This window comes from Pinus tabuliformis, chromosome X (genome assembly GCF_031772625.1).
Source record: "Pinus tabuliformis cultivar Carrire ecotype Pingquan chromosome X, CPIR1, whole genome shotgun sequence".
Taxonomy (NCBI): domain Eukaryota; kingdom Viridiplantae; phylum Streptophyta; class Pinopsida; order Pinales; family Pinaceae; genus Pinus; species Pinus tabuliformis.
Window position 1 is genome coordinate 955,476,197 of NC_142308.1, and position 15,362 is coordinate 955,491,558.

Here is a 15,362-nt window from a genome sequence, read left to right on the forward strand (position 1 = left end):
ATGAACGATCCAATTGCTTACGCCCCTTGGTGGCTAGCAATTCCACATAAAATTCCGTCAGATATTCCTAAATTTAATGGAAATCCAGGTGAAGGCCCGTCGAATCATGTGATGAACTTTCATCTGTGGTGTTCATCAAACACCCTAAACAATGATTCGATTAGGCTTCACATTTTTCAGAGAATGTTAACTGGTCCGGCAGCAAAATGATATATCGAATTACCTAGAGCTTCTTTTGATAACTTCAATACCCTAGCCACAACCTTTTTAACCCACTTTCAGTTACCCATAAGGTACGAAACGGGAACAAAACATCTTACCAATTTCAAGCAAACGACGGCCACTCACATATCCGATCATATTCATGAGTGGCGACGTCGTCATAGAATGGTAAAAATGTACATTCCTGATCAGCTTTTAGCTGAATGGTTTATTAAGTCATTATTACCTTCCATTACAGAAGATGTGGTAAAGGGAGGAGTCATCACTGAAGAGAAAGTTATTGCTCATGCACAATATTTAGATTTGATTTATACTCAGTCTGGCATGCTCTATGATAAAATCCCTGATGCTCCCAGACCGAAATTTTCTGTTCCTCCTCCTCCTAAATCGAACAATGACTCTCATGCCGGCGATGGCATGATTGATACAACAGACACGAAATCAACAAAGGCTACATCTAAAAAGGCTCTTAAGATTTCTAGTCAAAATGCAAAAGAAGAACTTCTCGCCTCGAAAGTAAATGTCGTCTCAACTGACAAAGGAAAAGAAACCAAGCAACCAGGAGGCAAGAAGAAAAAAAAGGGAAGAAGAAGAAACAAGAGGAATCATCACCTGAAAAATCTTCTGCAAACCCTTCTGGAGATAAGAAAACAAATCATCCTTGTCTTATATGTGATGAGGATCATTGGATAAGAGATTGTCCATATAAAGCTGAGCTTAAAAGATTCTTCAAGAATTCAAAAACCTCGACAGTATTAACTGATCCGTTTCCAAATCCAGGAACAAATCTGGTTGCCAGTGATAATACTTCCTCGTCCCAAGTGCTGATGTTGTCGGTTTCGAAACAGAAAAATGATGCTTTGGTAACGACAAGGAATAAAGATTACGGGAATCCACAGCTGTCGAACAACAAGGATAAATATCAACCTAGTAGTTCGACAACGACTTCGACAGAAGTTGTGCCGCCCATCATTCTAGAGCTGACAATAAAACTACCAAAGGGATTAGTTCACAAGTCGACATTTAATCTGCATGCCAGAGCAGCACAACATTATAATATAGTGGAAGATCTGGCCCAATCGCCATCTGCTATGTTGACACTTGAGGTACTGCAAAATTTCCCCTCCCAAAAGCAAGCTTTATTATCAGCAATAGGTGGGATGGACCCAAAAGATTCTAATCTTGTGTCCTTTAATCACAAAGGATATGACCCTTAGTTACCAGCTCAACTAGCGTTCCTCATTCAAGTGAAAGCCCTCAACAAAACTGTTCATCGAACAATTATTGATGAGGGGGCATCTACATGTATTATGTCGATGAGTTGCTGGAAAACTTTAGGATCTCCAACCTTGTCATGATCTTCGACGACATTAAAAGCATTTGATGGATGAACATATACCCCATATGGGATTTTAAGTAACTTGCAAGTTGAACTGGGGGGGAAAACAGTAGAAATAGATGTTGAAGTAATCGACGGAAACCTCGATTACAACATCCTACTGGGAAGGCCCTGGATATATGATATGGTTGCCGTTGTGTCGACCTACTTTAGGAAGATTGCATTTCCCTTTCAAGGAGGAATTACAATCGTCGACCAAAAAACATTTCTCCCCAATAGTTCCCAAGTTATGGGAAGCATTCCGATGATCCATGGAAGCCCCCATTCGCTTCAAAATATCGGAGTAGGCCTACTAAAAGACCCTATATTAATGGGGAATTTTGCCTTCCCACCTCCAATCAATTTGGCTGAAGTGGCAATGGTAGGAAATTGCAATACGATATCTTCTATTCAAAAGATCTCAGGAAACGATATTAGCATGGATCATCTGCAGGTATTGCCTCCAAGCCCAATAGAAATATTGTAGCAATCAATGTTTTTGGCATGGGAGGCAAACCAAAATCGATGCTCATCAAGGGTTTGGATAGATAGGTCTAAGGAATATGGCACCCCTTCAGATCCTTGGTCGCAAGTGCATTACACCGACAAAGGAATTGTTCAGTCAATGATAATTGACTGGGCGCCATGGGAAGATTACCACCATCGTTCCCATCTTCCGGATTGTCAAGAAGATACTCCTGATGACCTTCATCATCCTTCAGTTTTTGATTTCCTATCAAATACTGTAAACACGGTGGATTCCGAGCGAAACTTGTCCAATATCGAAGAGACTATCGCCATAAATATCTCAACCAAAACAGATGTTGTAGAGAATATTTATGTTGGAAAATGTTGTTCTCCTTCAGAACTGGAAATATACAAAGTTCTTTTTCGCGAATTCAGAGATGTCTTTGCTTGGTCATATGATGAAATGCCAGGCATTGACTCGAGTATAGTTGAACATGAAATAAAGATGTATCCAGATGTCAAACCAGTACGACAACGACTACGGCAGGTGCACCCCAAGAAAGCCGCTGCCATCAAGGCAGAAGTTGAAAAACTTCTCCATGCTGGTTTTATTTACCCGGTTCCTCTAACCGATTGGGTATCAAACATTGTTCCTGTAATGAAAAAACAAGGAACGATTAGGGTGTGCGTCGATTATAGGGATGTAAATCAAGCTTGTCCAAAAGACAACTACCCTACACCCTTTATTGACCAGATAATTGATGAATGCGCCGGATGTGAAATCTTTTCATTTATGGATGGATTCTCCAGGTATAATCAAATAAATATCCGCCCACAGGACAAGTCAAAGACTGCATTTATTTGTCCATGGGGCACATTTTCATATCGCAAGTTACCCTTTGGTTTAAAGAACGCAGGGGCAACATTTTAGAGGGCAATGAATTATGCCTTCCATGACATCAAAAACGTCGTTCGACCATATCTCGACGATCTTTCGGCTCATTCGAGAAAGCGGACAGATCATCTGCACCAGTTGAGAGTGATATTTCTACGTTGCCGACACTACAAGATATGACTCAATCCACACAAATGTGTGTTCTGTGTTAGTTCTGGTCGTTTTCTTGGCTTTGTAGTCTCAAAGGAAGGGATTCATCTCGACCCATGTAAGGTTCAAGCAATCATAAATTTGCCTCCACCTTCAAATTTACTTCAAATTCAGAAACTCCAAGGGAAAGCAAACTTTTTGAGGAGGTTCATTCCAAATTACGCCGAACTTGCTAAAGGTTATACACGTCTATTGAAAAAAGAAGTACCCTTCGTCTGGGATCAGGTCGCGCAAGCTTCCTTTGATGCTTTAAAGGAATCCCTAATGAAAGCATCATTAATGTACGCTCCTGATTATCAAAAAGACTTTAACCTATATCTGGCTGCAGCGGATACAACCATCGCAATGGTTTTAGTTCAAGAAGACAATGGAATTGAACATCCTATATATTATTTGAGTAGAAACTGAAATGATACAGAAAAAAAGTATTCCTACGTTGAAAAGCTGGCTCTCGCAGCTGTTCAAGCAATACAGAGATTTTGACACTATGTCCTCTTTCGAAAAACTACCATTTTGTCAGATTGCAAACCCATGACTTATATATTGTCGCGACAGTTGCTGGGGGGGAAATATTCAAAATGGATAGAAATTCTTCAAGAGTTTGATCCGGAATTTGTAAAATCCAAATCGAAGAAATCCCTGGTTCTCGCGGAATTAATATGCGATCTCCCATCGTCATCTAACGATGAAACATCCGAAGAAACCATCGTGGATGAATCTTTGTTTCTGATATCTTCAAGCAATCCATGGTATGGAGATATAATCATCTATCTCCAAACCCAAAAATATAGGTCTAATACCTCTCGCTCGGAACAAAAATGTATTCGATACCAATCAAAAGACTACATGATCGTCGGTGATACGCTTTACTGTCGTGGTGTCGATACAGTTCTGAGGAGGTGCCTCACCCATGAGGAGGCTGAAAAAGTCCTGAATGATTGCCATTCAGGCGCGTGTGGGGGGCATCAATCTGGTTACGCTACGGCGCAATTTTTTTTTTACGAGCAGGATACTTCTGGCCAACAATGTTCAAAGATTGCATAACCGTAGTCAGAATTTGCCATGCATGTCAAATTTTCGATAGCAAAACCAGAAGACCACCCGCACCCCTGCAACCAGTAGTTGCTGTTGGGCCATTTGCCAAATGGGGCATAGATTTCATGACATGTAACCCCACCTCGACTGAGGGGCATGGGTATATCATAGTCGTGGTAGACTATTTTACCAAATGGGTCGAGGCGATGCCTACATTAAACAACACCGGCGAAACAACTGCCCTTTTCTTTTTCAATCATGTAGTCTCCAGATTTGGCGTTCCACAGGCCATAGTCACAGATCATGGATCGCATTTGCGCAATCACATGATGGTTGAATTGGCTGCCAAATTGGGGTTGTCCCATGACAGCTCTACTCCATATTACCCATAGGCCAATGGACAAGTTGAAGCAATCAACAAAGTCCTGAAGCGGATGCTGCGAAGGATGATTGGAGTCCACAAAAGGAGTTGGCACCTGATCCTGTACTCAGCCTTGTGGGCATACCGAACATCAGTAAGGAATGCAACCGAGTTTACACCCTTTCAACTGGTGTATGGCCTAGAAGCAATCTTACCAGTTCAGTGTGAGATCTCGTCCCTCAAACTCGCAGTCGACCTTCTCCCCGAAACTTCAGAAGAGGAGGCTCGTTTCTTGGAACTAATCCAATTGGATGAAACCCGTTGTGATGCCACTTTGGCTAACGAAGCCCATAAGAAACGAGTCAAGGTGCAGTTCAACAAGAATGTCAAACCCCGTGTCTTCTCAGAAGGTGACTTGGTCTTACTTTACGACCAAGAATCCGATAAATTGGGAGCAGATAAATTCAAGTCTTTGTGGATGGGCCCCTATATTGTTAAACATGTATTAGCAAAAGGGGCCTACGATTTAGTGGATTATGATGGGATTCCACTGGCGCAACCCTGTAACGGGTTGTACCTTAAGCGTTACTACGCATGATTCAATGTAGTAACCCCTATGCTTTTGTTACATTTTTGTTTTCGCTAAGGGTAATTGTTTTGGTCAAGTAATCCACTTTTTACATTTTTTGCAGATGTCGAACCTATTGGAATCATTTGTTGGATATGCTGACTGAGTGAGTCGTAGTTCGTGGAACCTATCCTCTGCGGCCTGGTCCATTTTTGATCCAAGTGGCGAGTTAGTAAGTTTCAGAGGGGTATGTATTGGTCGGTCAAGAAATAACATCGCTAAATATAGCGTGTTGATAGAACTCCTCTCTTATGCCATCACACATGGCATATGCTGACTTGTCGTCAGGCTAGACTCACAACTCGTCATCCTACAACTCGCTGGTATCTACTCCGTCCGAAATCCAGCTATATATTGCATGTTCCTAAGGGTCAAGATTTTGGAAAGGCAGTTTGATTCTATTCAATATCAGCATATTTCCAGAAATTTAAACACATTAACGGACTCATTGGCAAATTATGTGTTAGATAGACATTTGCAACATTTATAAAAAGAAGCATTTCATCAATATTTGCATCAGGATCATGTAACTTAACCAAAATAGAACTCCGAAAATCAAAAATATATATAACTGTTTATGGTTTACACATAATGTTCTATAACCAAGACAAAATTGGTTAGATGACCCAAAGCTCAAAACACGAGGGGGCACCCTAGTCTAATGATGCTAGTGATAACAAGTCACCACCTGTGCAATCATGTGTAAAAGCCTAGTCCATCGACTCGGCACGCCAGTAGTATGTCACCGCAACCTCAAAGGCAGCTCGTCAGTCCTCACGTCCAAAATACCAAGAGTGAGGCCTTCAACCTGATCCTGCAATGCTGAAAGAGTCTCGGCCACATCAAGGTCGCGAAGGATAACCCTTCCCACAGCCTCTCCTGCTGGAGCGGCAGCTGGCACTCTTAGGTGTACTACTGGCCGAACTGGTCCAACATCTACATGAGAACATGAGTTTTGATTAGTCCTGATAGAAGAAAGCATAAGAACATTATAAAAAAAAATGATAAACAGAGACATGATCAGAGAATTTACCGATGGCACCCCACTGCTCGCCAGCCGGCAGCACCAAATCCGGGTCACCCCGGAAATCCATACCAGCATATGGATACTTGGAAAAAGCCATCTTCTGATGGTTGAACCACTCGAAGAAGGTATCAGAAAAGGAAACCCGGGACTAACCAACATGTCTGGCCATAAGGTCGACCCATCTCTGCATCCGTGGCTCAGTCAGTGAAGGTAAACCAAGTGAAACGTACTACGGCTGCATCAGCGGGATCTTTTCCAAGGCAAAAGCGGTCAAAATAGAACCATAACAAAAGTTCTTCAATCTTCCCTTTTTTACCTTGGTCAGTTGTTCTTTCATCACAAAGAGTACTACATCACACCAGTTGAACACCTTTGGTTCAAGGCATTCCAAGGCATACTGCATATAAGACCTGTTGGCCACATGAAGAGCTGCACTACCAGCCAGTCTAGCAAAAGTGAACAGAATGGTCCTCAAAGACCTATCAGTGATGTCTCGGATATTGATCTTGCCATCCTTACTCGGCTGAGATCCCTCTCTGTAGTACCGACGAATATAATCTCTCACGGATTCACCCCCACGGGCCGAACCTGATAATGAGATGGGGGCACCACGCCTCGATAAGCCGGTCAAAAAATAGATGTCCACAACAGTCAAAGGGATGGATTTGCTTGTAATCTGGAACACCTGGTTGGTAGGATCCCATGCATCGAGAAAATATTGCAACAAGTTGATTTGTTGCCTCATGCTAGAGATGCAGAAAAACTTGAACAGGCCACAGTTCCGCAGTGCATTTACCGTAACCGGATCATGTAAAGCAAGCATGTCCTCTTCTTCATGCTCATGTTCTCGCCATGTAATAGGCATTTTGCTCCAATGAATCTCTGAAAACAAACAAGAGAAGAGTCAGGATCCTGATTTGGTGAAAAACAGGCAAAAATTTCCATGAAAAACTGTGCACAAGTTTCCCTCCTTGCGCCCATCGCACCCCCAGTAGTGTACTGGGTGGGATGCATGCTAACTGGCCAATGGCCAAGCCAGCATGCATCGCACCTTTTGATATAGGAAAGGTGCGATGGAGCCAGGGTGAATTCTTCAAACCCCAGGGGCTCAGAAAAACCAGGAAACATGCTCGGAATTCAAAAAGGAAAGAATGAAACTGAAGAGCTCAGGTTTAGCTCTTACTTGGTCCAAACGGCGCCAAGAATCATCCATAGAATCTTCCGGAATCGGATAGTGAAAATCAAAGGGGAAAGCACCTCCAAAGCTCCAACAAACCAAAGTTCAAATGAAATGGTAAATGAGAGGTAAAAACCACTTTTAAATTACTTTTCACGTAATTCAAGTAAAATATTAGTGTTTTGACTCATTTTTCAAGCATATATTATTCGTTTCTAACTAGTTTGATGAAGCAATTGAGTAGGCAGTACAACCTTTGAAGGAACAAAGTTGTCAATGGTAAAATCAAGGTAATCAATGACCATTTTATTGAGCAGTTTTTATGTGGAGTTCAAGCTCGTTAAAAATTAAACGTAAGCAGTGAGCAAATGTTTCCCCCTAGAGTTTAAGCTCATTCATTAAAAAATGAACCAATTTCCGGTAAATAACCATCGTGAATGCATTATCATCATCCGTTGAAGCCTTGGTCGTGTTCTCATCATCACCTCCACTCTTTATTGGCCGATCATTCACCTCCATTTGATTGTTTACCCTTTTTGAGGAATAGCTGCGAAGAGTGATCCTGTTAGCCATCCTTGTGACACTGTCGTGATTGGAAAATTCCAAACCTTACCTGGAATTAGTTTCTACCCGAATTTATCACTCGTTCCTCGAAAAACAAGTCTCCTTTAAGCTCTTTTCATCTGATTCGTAAAATATGAAAAGATTGCCGAGTAATTGGCCTCTCCAGCTTGTTAAAGTGACCGGAAGTGCTATCCCTCCTTTATATTTTAATCTTTTTGGACCGGAGCGATTATTACACAAAAAGATTGAGCGCTTGTTTTGTTCGGCTCGTTAAAATTATCAAAAATTCATCCCTTTTGTATTATTTTATAATTTTTTGGACTTAAGGGATTATATGACGAAAAATGATTGTTGGAGTTTTCTTTATGTCCCTTCCAGACTCTCTAAAATTGAAAAGGATCGAGTTATCTTTGTCGTTAAACTCGTTAAAACCGAATAGCGACAAATTTTTCCATGCTGACAAGAACGAGTTTCGCTATCGCTAGGCTCGTTAAAACGTAGTGATGGGTTTGCTCGAAGGGAAAATTATAGAACAAGCATATGTTATACTCCTCAATCTTGACAAAAATAAAGAGGTACTGGTTAGCAATGACTGGGGAAAAATTGGGAAGAAAACTTGAAGAAACTCTATTGGTAGCAAGTCGCTCTTGGACATGACACTTTCACTCTACATCCAAGTCGGGTAGGGTTGTTCCATTCACTGGTCATATCACCATTGGTCCATCACACCATCCACATTTGGGGTTAACACTACCAATCCATCATGTCAGTGTCGCCGATATGTTCAAGAGAAGTTGCTCAGAGAATTCACCTGTGTCTCATCCACTGCAATACATTTACGCTCCATTCTTTCATGACCACCACCCTGAACCTTATATCATCAGATCGTTTTCACCTCCATTAAAATCATTTGCTCCGTTTTGTGTCGTAGATGTGGGATTCATTAAGGCCCTCCTATGATGGATCGCTTCTTGTCGACATCAGCTCATTATCCAGGAAGTTGATCTAGGAACAACCCTTTCAGTACTTTGAAGCTTGCATTCCTCAATGGCAAGTTTCTCACTTCCGGCGACAGGTTTACATCAATGGCCTTTGACCGAAAGATTTTGCGTGGTGTTCGACATCAAGTCCCTTTTTCACACCATGTGAATTGTACTGTTGTACCTTGAGGGTCATCATCATTATTGGTGATTCCTCTCGTGCCTGTTAACAACTTACATCACTGGCTGGTAATCAGGCGATGTCTTTCCATGTTCGACTCTAGAACATCTCTCACATGGATAGACTTGTACTTTGAGTGAAGATCGAATGAGATTGAAGACCCTGGATCTAGTTTCATCCATCCGAGCTGCAATATATATTTAGGAAAATAAATACATTAAATGTACATCATTGCTGCACAGATAATCATCCAATCTAAGGGATGATGGCTCTACCAGAATCATCAGTCTGCACACAGACGATTGTCTGTCTTATGTACATGAAAATGAATTTATAAAGCTGAGCATGGGAAATGCCCGCCTCAGCTAGATCATGAAAATATTATGAAGATAATGTATTGTATTGTATCTTATTACAGGTCGCCTTCCAGCTCGGAAAAACTTCGGATCCTCATGATAAAGCATTTCACCCAACATCAAAAATTAATGACCTCATGCTTTAAGGGGCAACTGTTATAGACATTTTTGGGCACTGCAACCCCAATCAAATATGTCCATAAATAGAGGGATCCTAAGTCCCTAAAAGTGTTGTTCCATCCCCTAAAAGAACAAGGTCATCTGATTACATCATCTCCCAGAAGTTCTCCAGGAAAAACTACTCAGAACTGGTCAAAACTAGACCATCTCACTTGCTCCATGGTGAAAGTGCGTTGCATCCCACCTAAATGCACACAGGAGGTGAGATGCATACTAAAAATCCCTTCTATGGGGTGCGATGGGCGAGAGTGGACAAATGGTAGAGTCAATTTGCGTGGTGGATGATCATGGAATCTTCCAGAAACTTCTCCTGTGACACTTGCCTCTCTGAATTCGCCCAGGGATGAGTAAGAGATCATCAATCTCCAAGTGGAATCAAGAACTATCAGAGAGAGGACACTAATCAAATCTCAAAAGTTGAATCACCTCCCTGCAATCATCTATATATGGATCCCTCATCCCAGAGATCCAGAGGCTAGAATTTTGTATCTTGTAAGGAAGTGTTGATGGTTTCTTGGCGTAACATCATAGTGTTGGGTGATCTAAGCTTTTCATGAGGTGAAGAAGGGCTTTCTTGCTGAGAAGATGACGCTGGGTCAGAACAATTGGTTGTAAGCCTCTTTGCTATTCTTGATATTAATAAAGTTATTCAAGTTTTCCTCCACATTCTTGTATGATTGATGATATATGCATTTGTGTGGTCAATATATATCTGGTCCTATATTGTTTATGATAGTAGATCTCTGTTCTTGGATAGTGTTATGCTGCTTTGATTCTACAGGTGCTCTTTGAAGCTAGGTAGACGATGAAGCAAGTGGCAAAGATCTATCAGAAGGGAGAGGAATCAAGCAAGGAACCAAGCGCAAGACAGAGGTTGGTCTCCTTTGTTCCCCTCTTATCTACTTCTCATAAAGGAAAATGAAAGTATTTTTAGTTTGTTTGTTTCTAAGATAGCTACCAGTCTTAGTGGGACTAGCAGCTCTGCATAGACACTAGATTTCCCGATAACAATATAACCTTCTTCAAAATCTTTATCAATGATGGCATATTGAATGCTTTTAATAGATATTGGATTTTCAATTATTCCTAGTACACACAAACCTTCACAAGGATTAGGGCATACACGTCCAATGAATTTTGGAAAATTATTTGTTTCCAGCAGTTGGTCCAATGTTTCTCGCCAATGCCCTTGGTGCATGAATTCATTCCACTGAGGTATTTTGTTACCAAGAGGACATCCACTATTATCCTGCATGGAGGAAAAAGTTTCACGCATTCAAAATACAAACAAATGTACAATCTAGCAAAACAAAAATTATACATGAACAAGGAATGTAATTAAGAAGCTTTGCAATATACAAAAAGGAAAACACTCAAACAATGAATATAATTTATAACATATGAAGTTTGAATTGTATCACTACATTATGTTTCACTTTCTATTTTAATAAATAATTAGGGGAAAATAAATGATGTTTGGACTTTAACTTGATGACAAAATCGGGTTCTGCAATTCATACACCTAGTTGATTGTGTTTTCAGTAGTCGCATTGGCTTGTTTTCCTCAACCACTTATTTCCAATCATACATCTGTACTGTAACATATCTATATGTAAGACTTTCACTCTCATACATCAGAAAACCACTTTTGTAGGTCTCTGTGCCACCAATTTATGTTCACTTTGTTGCAAACTAGATAGAAATGTTAGCCCAATGACCAAGTCATCATACTAATCATTTATACAACTTAATATTTGATGAAATTGTCAAATCAGTTGAAAGAGTCAAGGATTTTATAGGGTGGAGTTAATATTTGATGATGATATACATGTTATATAATTGAAATTAAAATAAACAAAAAATGAGTTGAACTACATGAAAATGTACCTTGTAATCCCTGTCATTTTTTTATGTTGATTTGAAGCAAGTTTTGCCATCCTCTTCAATTCCCTAAAGGAATATTTCTTCATCCTGGCAGCCTCCTCTACTTCCTTGACAATATTCCTAGGCTTCATTTCTTGGAACACTCTTTTATAGTATTGTGGGAATACTTTCACAAACTTTGGGAGGAAAGATTCAAAATTAGCAAGGACTTCTCTTGCCAGCTAACTGTTAGAGTGATGTTGGTATTGTTGTATCATCATCTTCAATGTCATGACATCATCTTCCTCTTCAACATTTTCAAGGTCTACCAACTCGAGATTGCATCTTGAATCAAATTTTCCATCAACATTAAGAGCATAGGAAATACCTCCACTCACTCCAACTGCAAAATTCCTCCTAGTTTCTCCCAAGATGACCATAGTTCCACTAGCAATATATTCACATCCATCATCTCCTACTCCCTCAACCACTTCTTTCACACCCGAATTCCTCACATAAAACCCCTCTGCTACCATGCCATTGAAGTATGCTTATCCACTTGTTTCCCCATATCGAGAAACATTCCCAATGACAATGTTTTCTTTAGGATCAAATTGGCTTCTTCTAGGAGGGTAAACCACGATCTTGTCTCCTGACAAACCCTTACAAACACAATCACTTATGCACACTTACAACTCTAGGTTAACACCTTAACAAAGGAATGCCCCAAGGATCTGACCTACATTGCCTATTATTTTTTTACAAGAATCATGTATGTGGGAAAACTTGTCATATTGTATCTTTTCGTAACTTCATGGCTAGGCATTGTACCAAAAGGTCTATTGAAATTCCTTATGGGAATACCCATGTAAGCAAGTATACCTTTCTCTAGAGCTACCTTTGAAATCGTGATCAGCTCTTGGTCCAAGGCCATATCTACACCATAATCTTGGGCTTGAACATAATATTGAGCAACTTATGGGTGAATCTCCACCACAGGATGAAGTAGCAAAGAATGATTGATATTTTAAAGCTTCTCATTACTTCCTATAACCTATTTATCCATATCTAGCATATCTGCATGACTGACCATCTCCTTTGTAATTTTGAAACCGATCTCAAACACAAGTTCACAAACCTCTTCGACAAGCATAAAGAAGAAATTAATGACATGTTTTGGTTCTCCTACAAATTTTTTCGTTAAAATAGGATCCTGAGTAGCAATACCAACCAGACATGTGCTTTTGTACGCATCATGATGCAAACTATACTGATAAGGGGTGATGTACCAAAATCAAACTCTTTTGCACCAAGGAGAGCAACTATGACAACATCTCTTCTTGTTTTTAGATGACCATCTATTTCTAGAACTGTATGACCACGCAAGTCATTAGTCACGAATCCCTATTGAGTCTCTGCTAGCCCAGCTTCCCATGGCAACCCAAAATTTTTTATTCATGTCCACTGAGATGCTCTAGTACCACCATCATGTCTTGAAATAAATACATGATTTGCATGACCCTTTACTACACCACTTGCTATCACTCCATCTCCAGCTTCAGAGACCAGCTTTATGCTGATTCTAGCTCTTGGATTAGGATTCTGTAGCAAAATCCATCAAAATAGTTAGATACATCTTTCTCACCTTCTAGCACTACAAACCTCATATCTCAAACATGAAACCTTACAACATGTAAAGGCCCCCAACGTTTGGTTCAGAGGAAGGCAGATGGTTTTGACCAACTTTTGTTGACGGTCCTTTTAGGAGATGTACATTTCATTGTTTAGGCTAACAAACATTGGAAATTGTGTGTGGTTCAAGAAAAGAGGGATTGGGAAGAAAGATAATACTCAAAGAAGCCTCCAAATTCCAGACATCCAAAACACACACATCAAATTATAGTCTACAATTTAGATGAAATTTGTGCCTATGCATTTCATGTCAGAAAAAAATGGCCCTACCAATATTTAAGCATAAATTATGAAATTCGTTTTGCATAGATTAGTTAACATAACTACATATAATTTTCAGGAATAAAGCCTTTTAATCTTCAACTAGAATGCCCAACCCATCTCCTTCTAGGATATCCCAAGGCATGCCAAATTCTTAGACCACTGTAAGAACTGAATAAAAATAAAATAGCACATAATAGAACAATGTGTACATATTCTTTAAAAAGTAAAATGAAAATTCTTCCTTTAATTCATTACTCTATAATTTCCTTAAAATCATAAATAAGTTGTGTTATATCTTCAATGGAATAAATATCATGATGTGGAGGGCTAATGAGCCCCACATCAGTAGTTGATTTTCTTGTAACAACAATATCACCAATGGCTTTATGGCCATGAATTTCACCACCTTCACCAGCCTTTGCACCTTGTAGATGAATATTTAAAATAAATGTTAATAAAAAATATCTAGTATAATGTAGGAAGGAGCCTTCAAATGCATGCCTAAAAGTATACCATGCACAAAACATAATAATCCTAACAACATGTCTTGGCAATAAGTGAAAATCGTGATGTTATCTCATAAGATGTGCTCTCCCAAACTACCCCCAGTATCGTCTATGAAGTTCCTTCATGTTTAAAGAAAATACAAATGGGAAGTTGGTCAAATGGCCAATGGAGCAACCTACATCATAGATGGAATTCTCAAACTTTTGGGCGTATATACACATGAATGCACAAATTTTCCAGTCATCACATAGACCTTGAAACTTGATAAGAGTGGACAGAATTTCGGGAAGCTCAAGAACACAATAGAGAGGTAACATAACATATTTGATGTGCCAAGTGACACTGAATGAAGACAACTTTAATTAAAATTTTGAACCACATAATTTTGAAAATTTGTCTACAATTAATAAAGAAATTGATATTTTTTAGTATTTCATGGTGTTTGTAACAATAATAAGTGTCTTTGAGATTACAAAAGTAGTGTCTATGTCATGACAAAATCAGTGTGTATGTCTACTAGTAAAAAGAGATAGAAATGAAGTTATGTGAAAAGCTAGAAAAGGAAAGTTCATTTATGGGAGAAACCAACAAAATGATCAAGATGAGTGATTCATTATCATCATTATACGCATACAACTAGTTTATTAGGAAATATAAATACTCTTCTTCTTGTTAAAAAAGGCCTCAAATTTTCTTACAAAAAATATATCAAAATGGGAAGTTTTCCCACTTACAACGAACTCTAGGCAAGATAGCATTCAACAAGAATGCAAAAGAGTACACCATAATTCCATAGCTAAATACCATGGAATCATTGCTAGAGATGAATTTCACATATACTCCTTGAGGATACATGAGTTCACTAACGTGTTCTATCATATTCCTCTCGATCACCATGGTCACCAAGAAGACAACTTCCCATTTCCCGCTTGACCGAAACCAGGCCTTGCAGAAAACTATACACCCATTTCCCATATTTGTACCCAAAATTCCCCCTACAATGCACCCTATCTCCAAACCATAAGACTCTTTTTTCTATTTAAATAAAATTTGTCTCCTAATTAAATACAAATGCAACCAGTCCATCCCCGAAGCAATACCAATGGTTTTCATTTTCACAACAACTCTACGTTTAGAGGGTGGCATAGAGTTTATGGCCATACTAGTTGCTGGAACTTCCTTCTAGCCCAAAAAGCATAGTCCAACTGATAGAACAAATCAAGTTCACATAACTCACTATTAAAGACAAGGATCTCATGCCTACAAGACAACCTCTAAAACTCAACAATTGGCAAGTGCTATTGGCATTACACTTGATCAGAGCACTAGTTAAAAATGAATTAGAAACAAAGCGAGTTCCTTTGTTTTCCACAA

The 15,362-nt window shown here is 39.5% G+C and overlaps 1 pseudogene; it reads right to left on the bottom strand.

Moving 5' to 3' along the window:
* LOC149142864 (glutamate synthase 1 [NADH], chloroplastic-like) overlaps positions 1–14,963 on the bottom strand; it is a 107,162-nt pseudogene extending 92,199 nt beyond the window's left edge.
* Between the last annotated feature and the right edge of the window lie 399 nt (positions 14,964–15,362).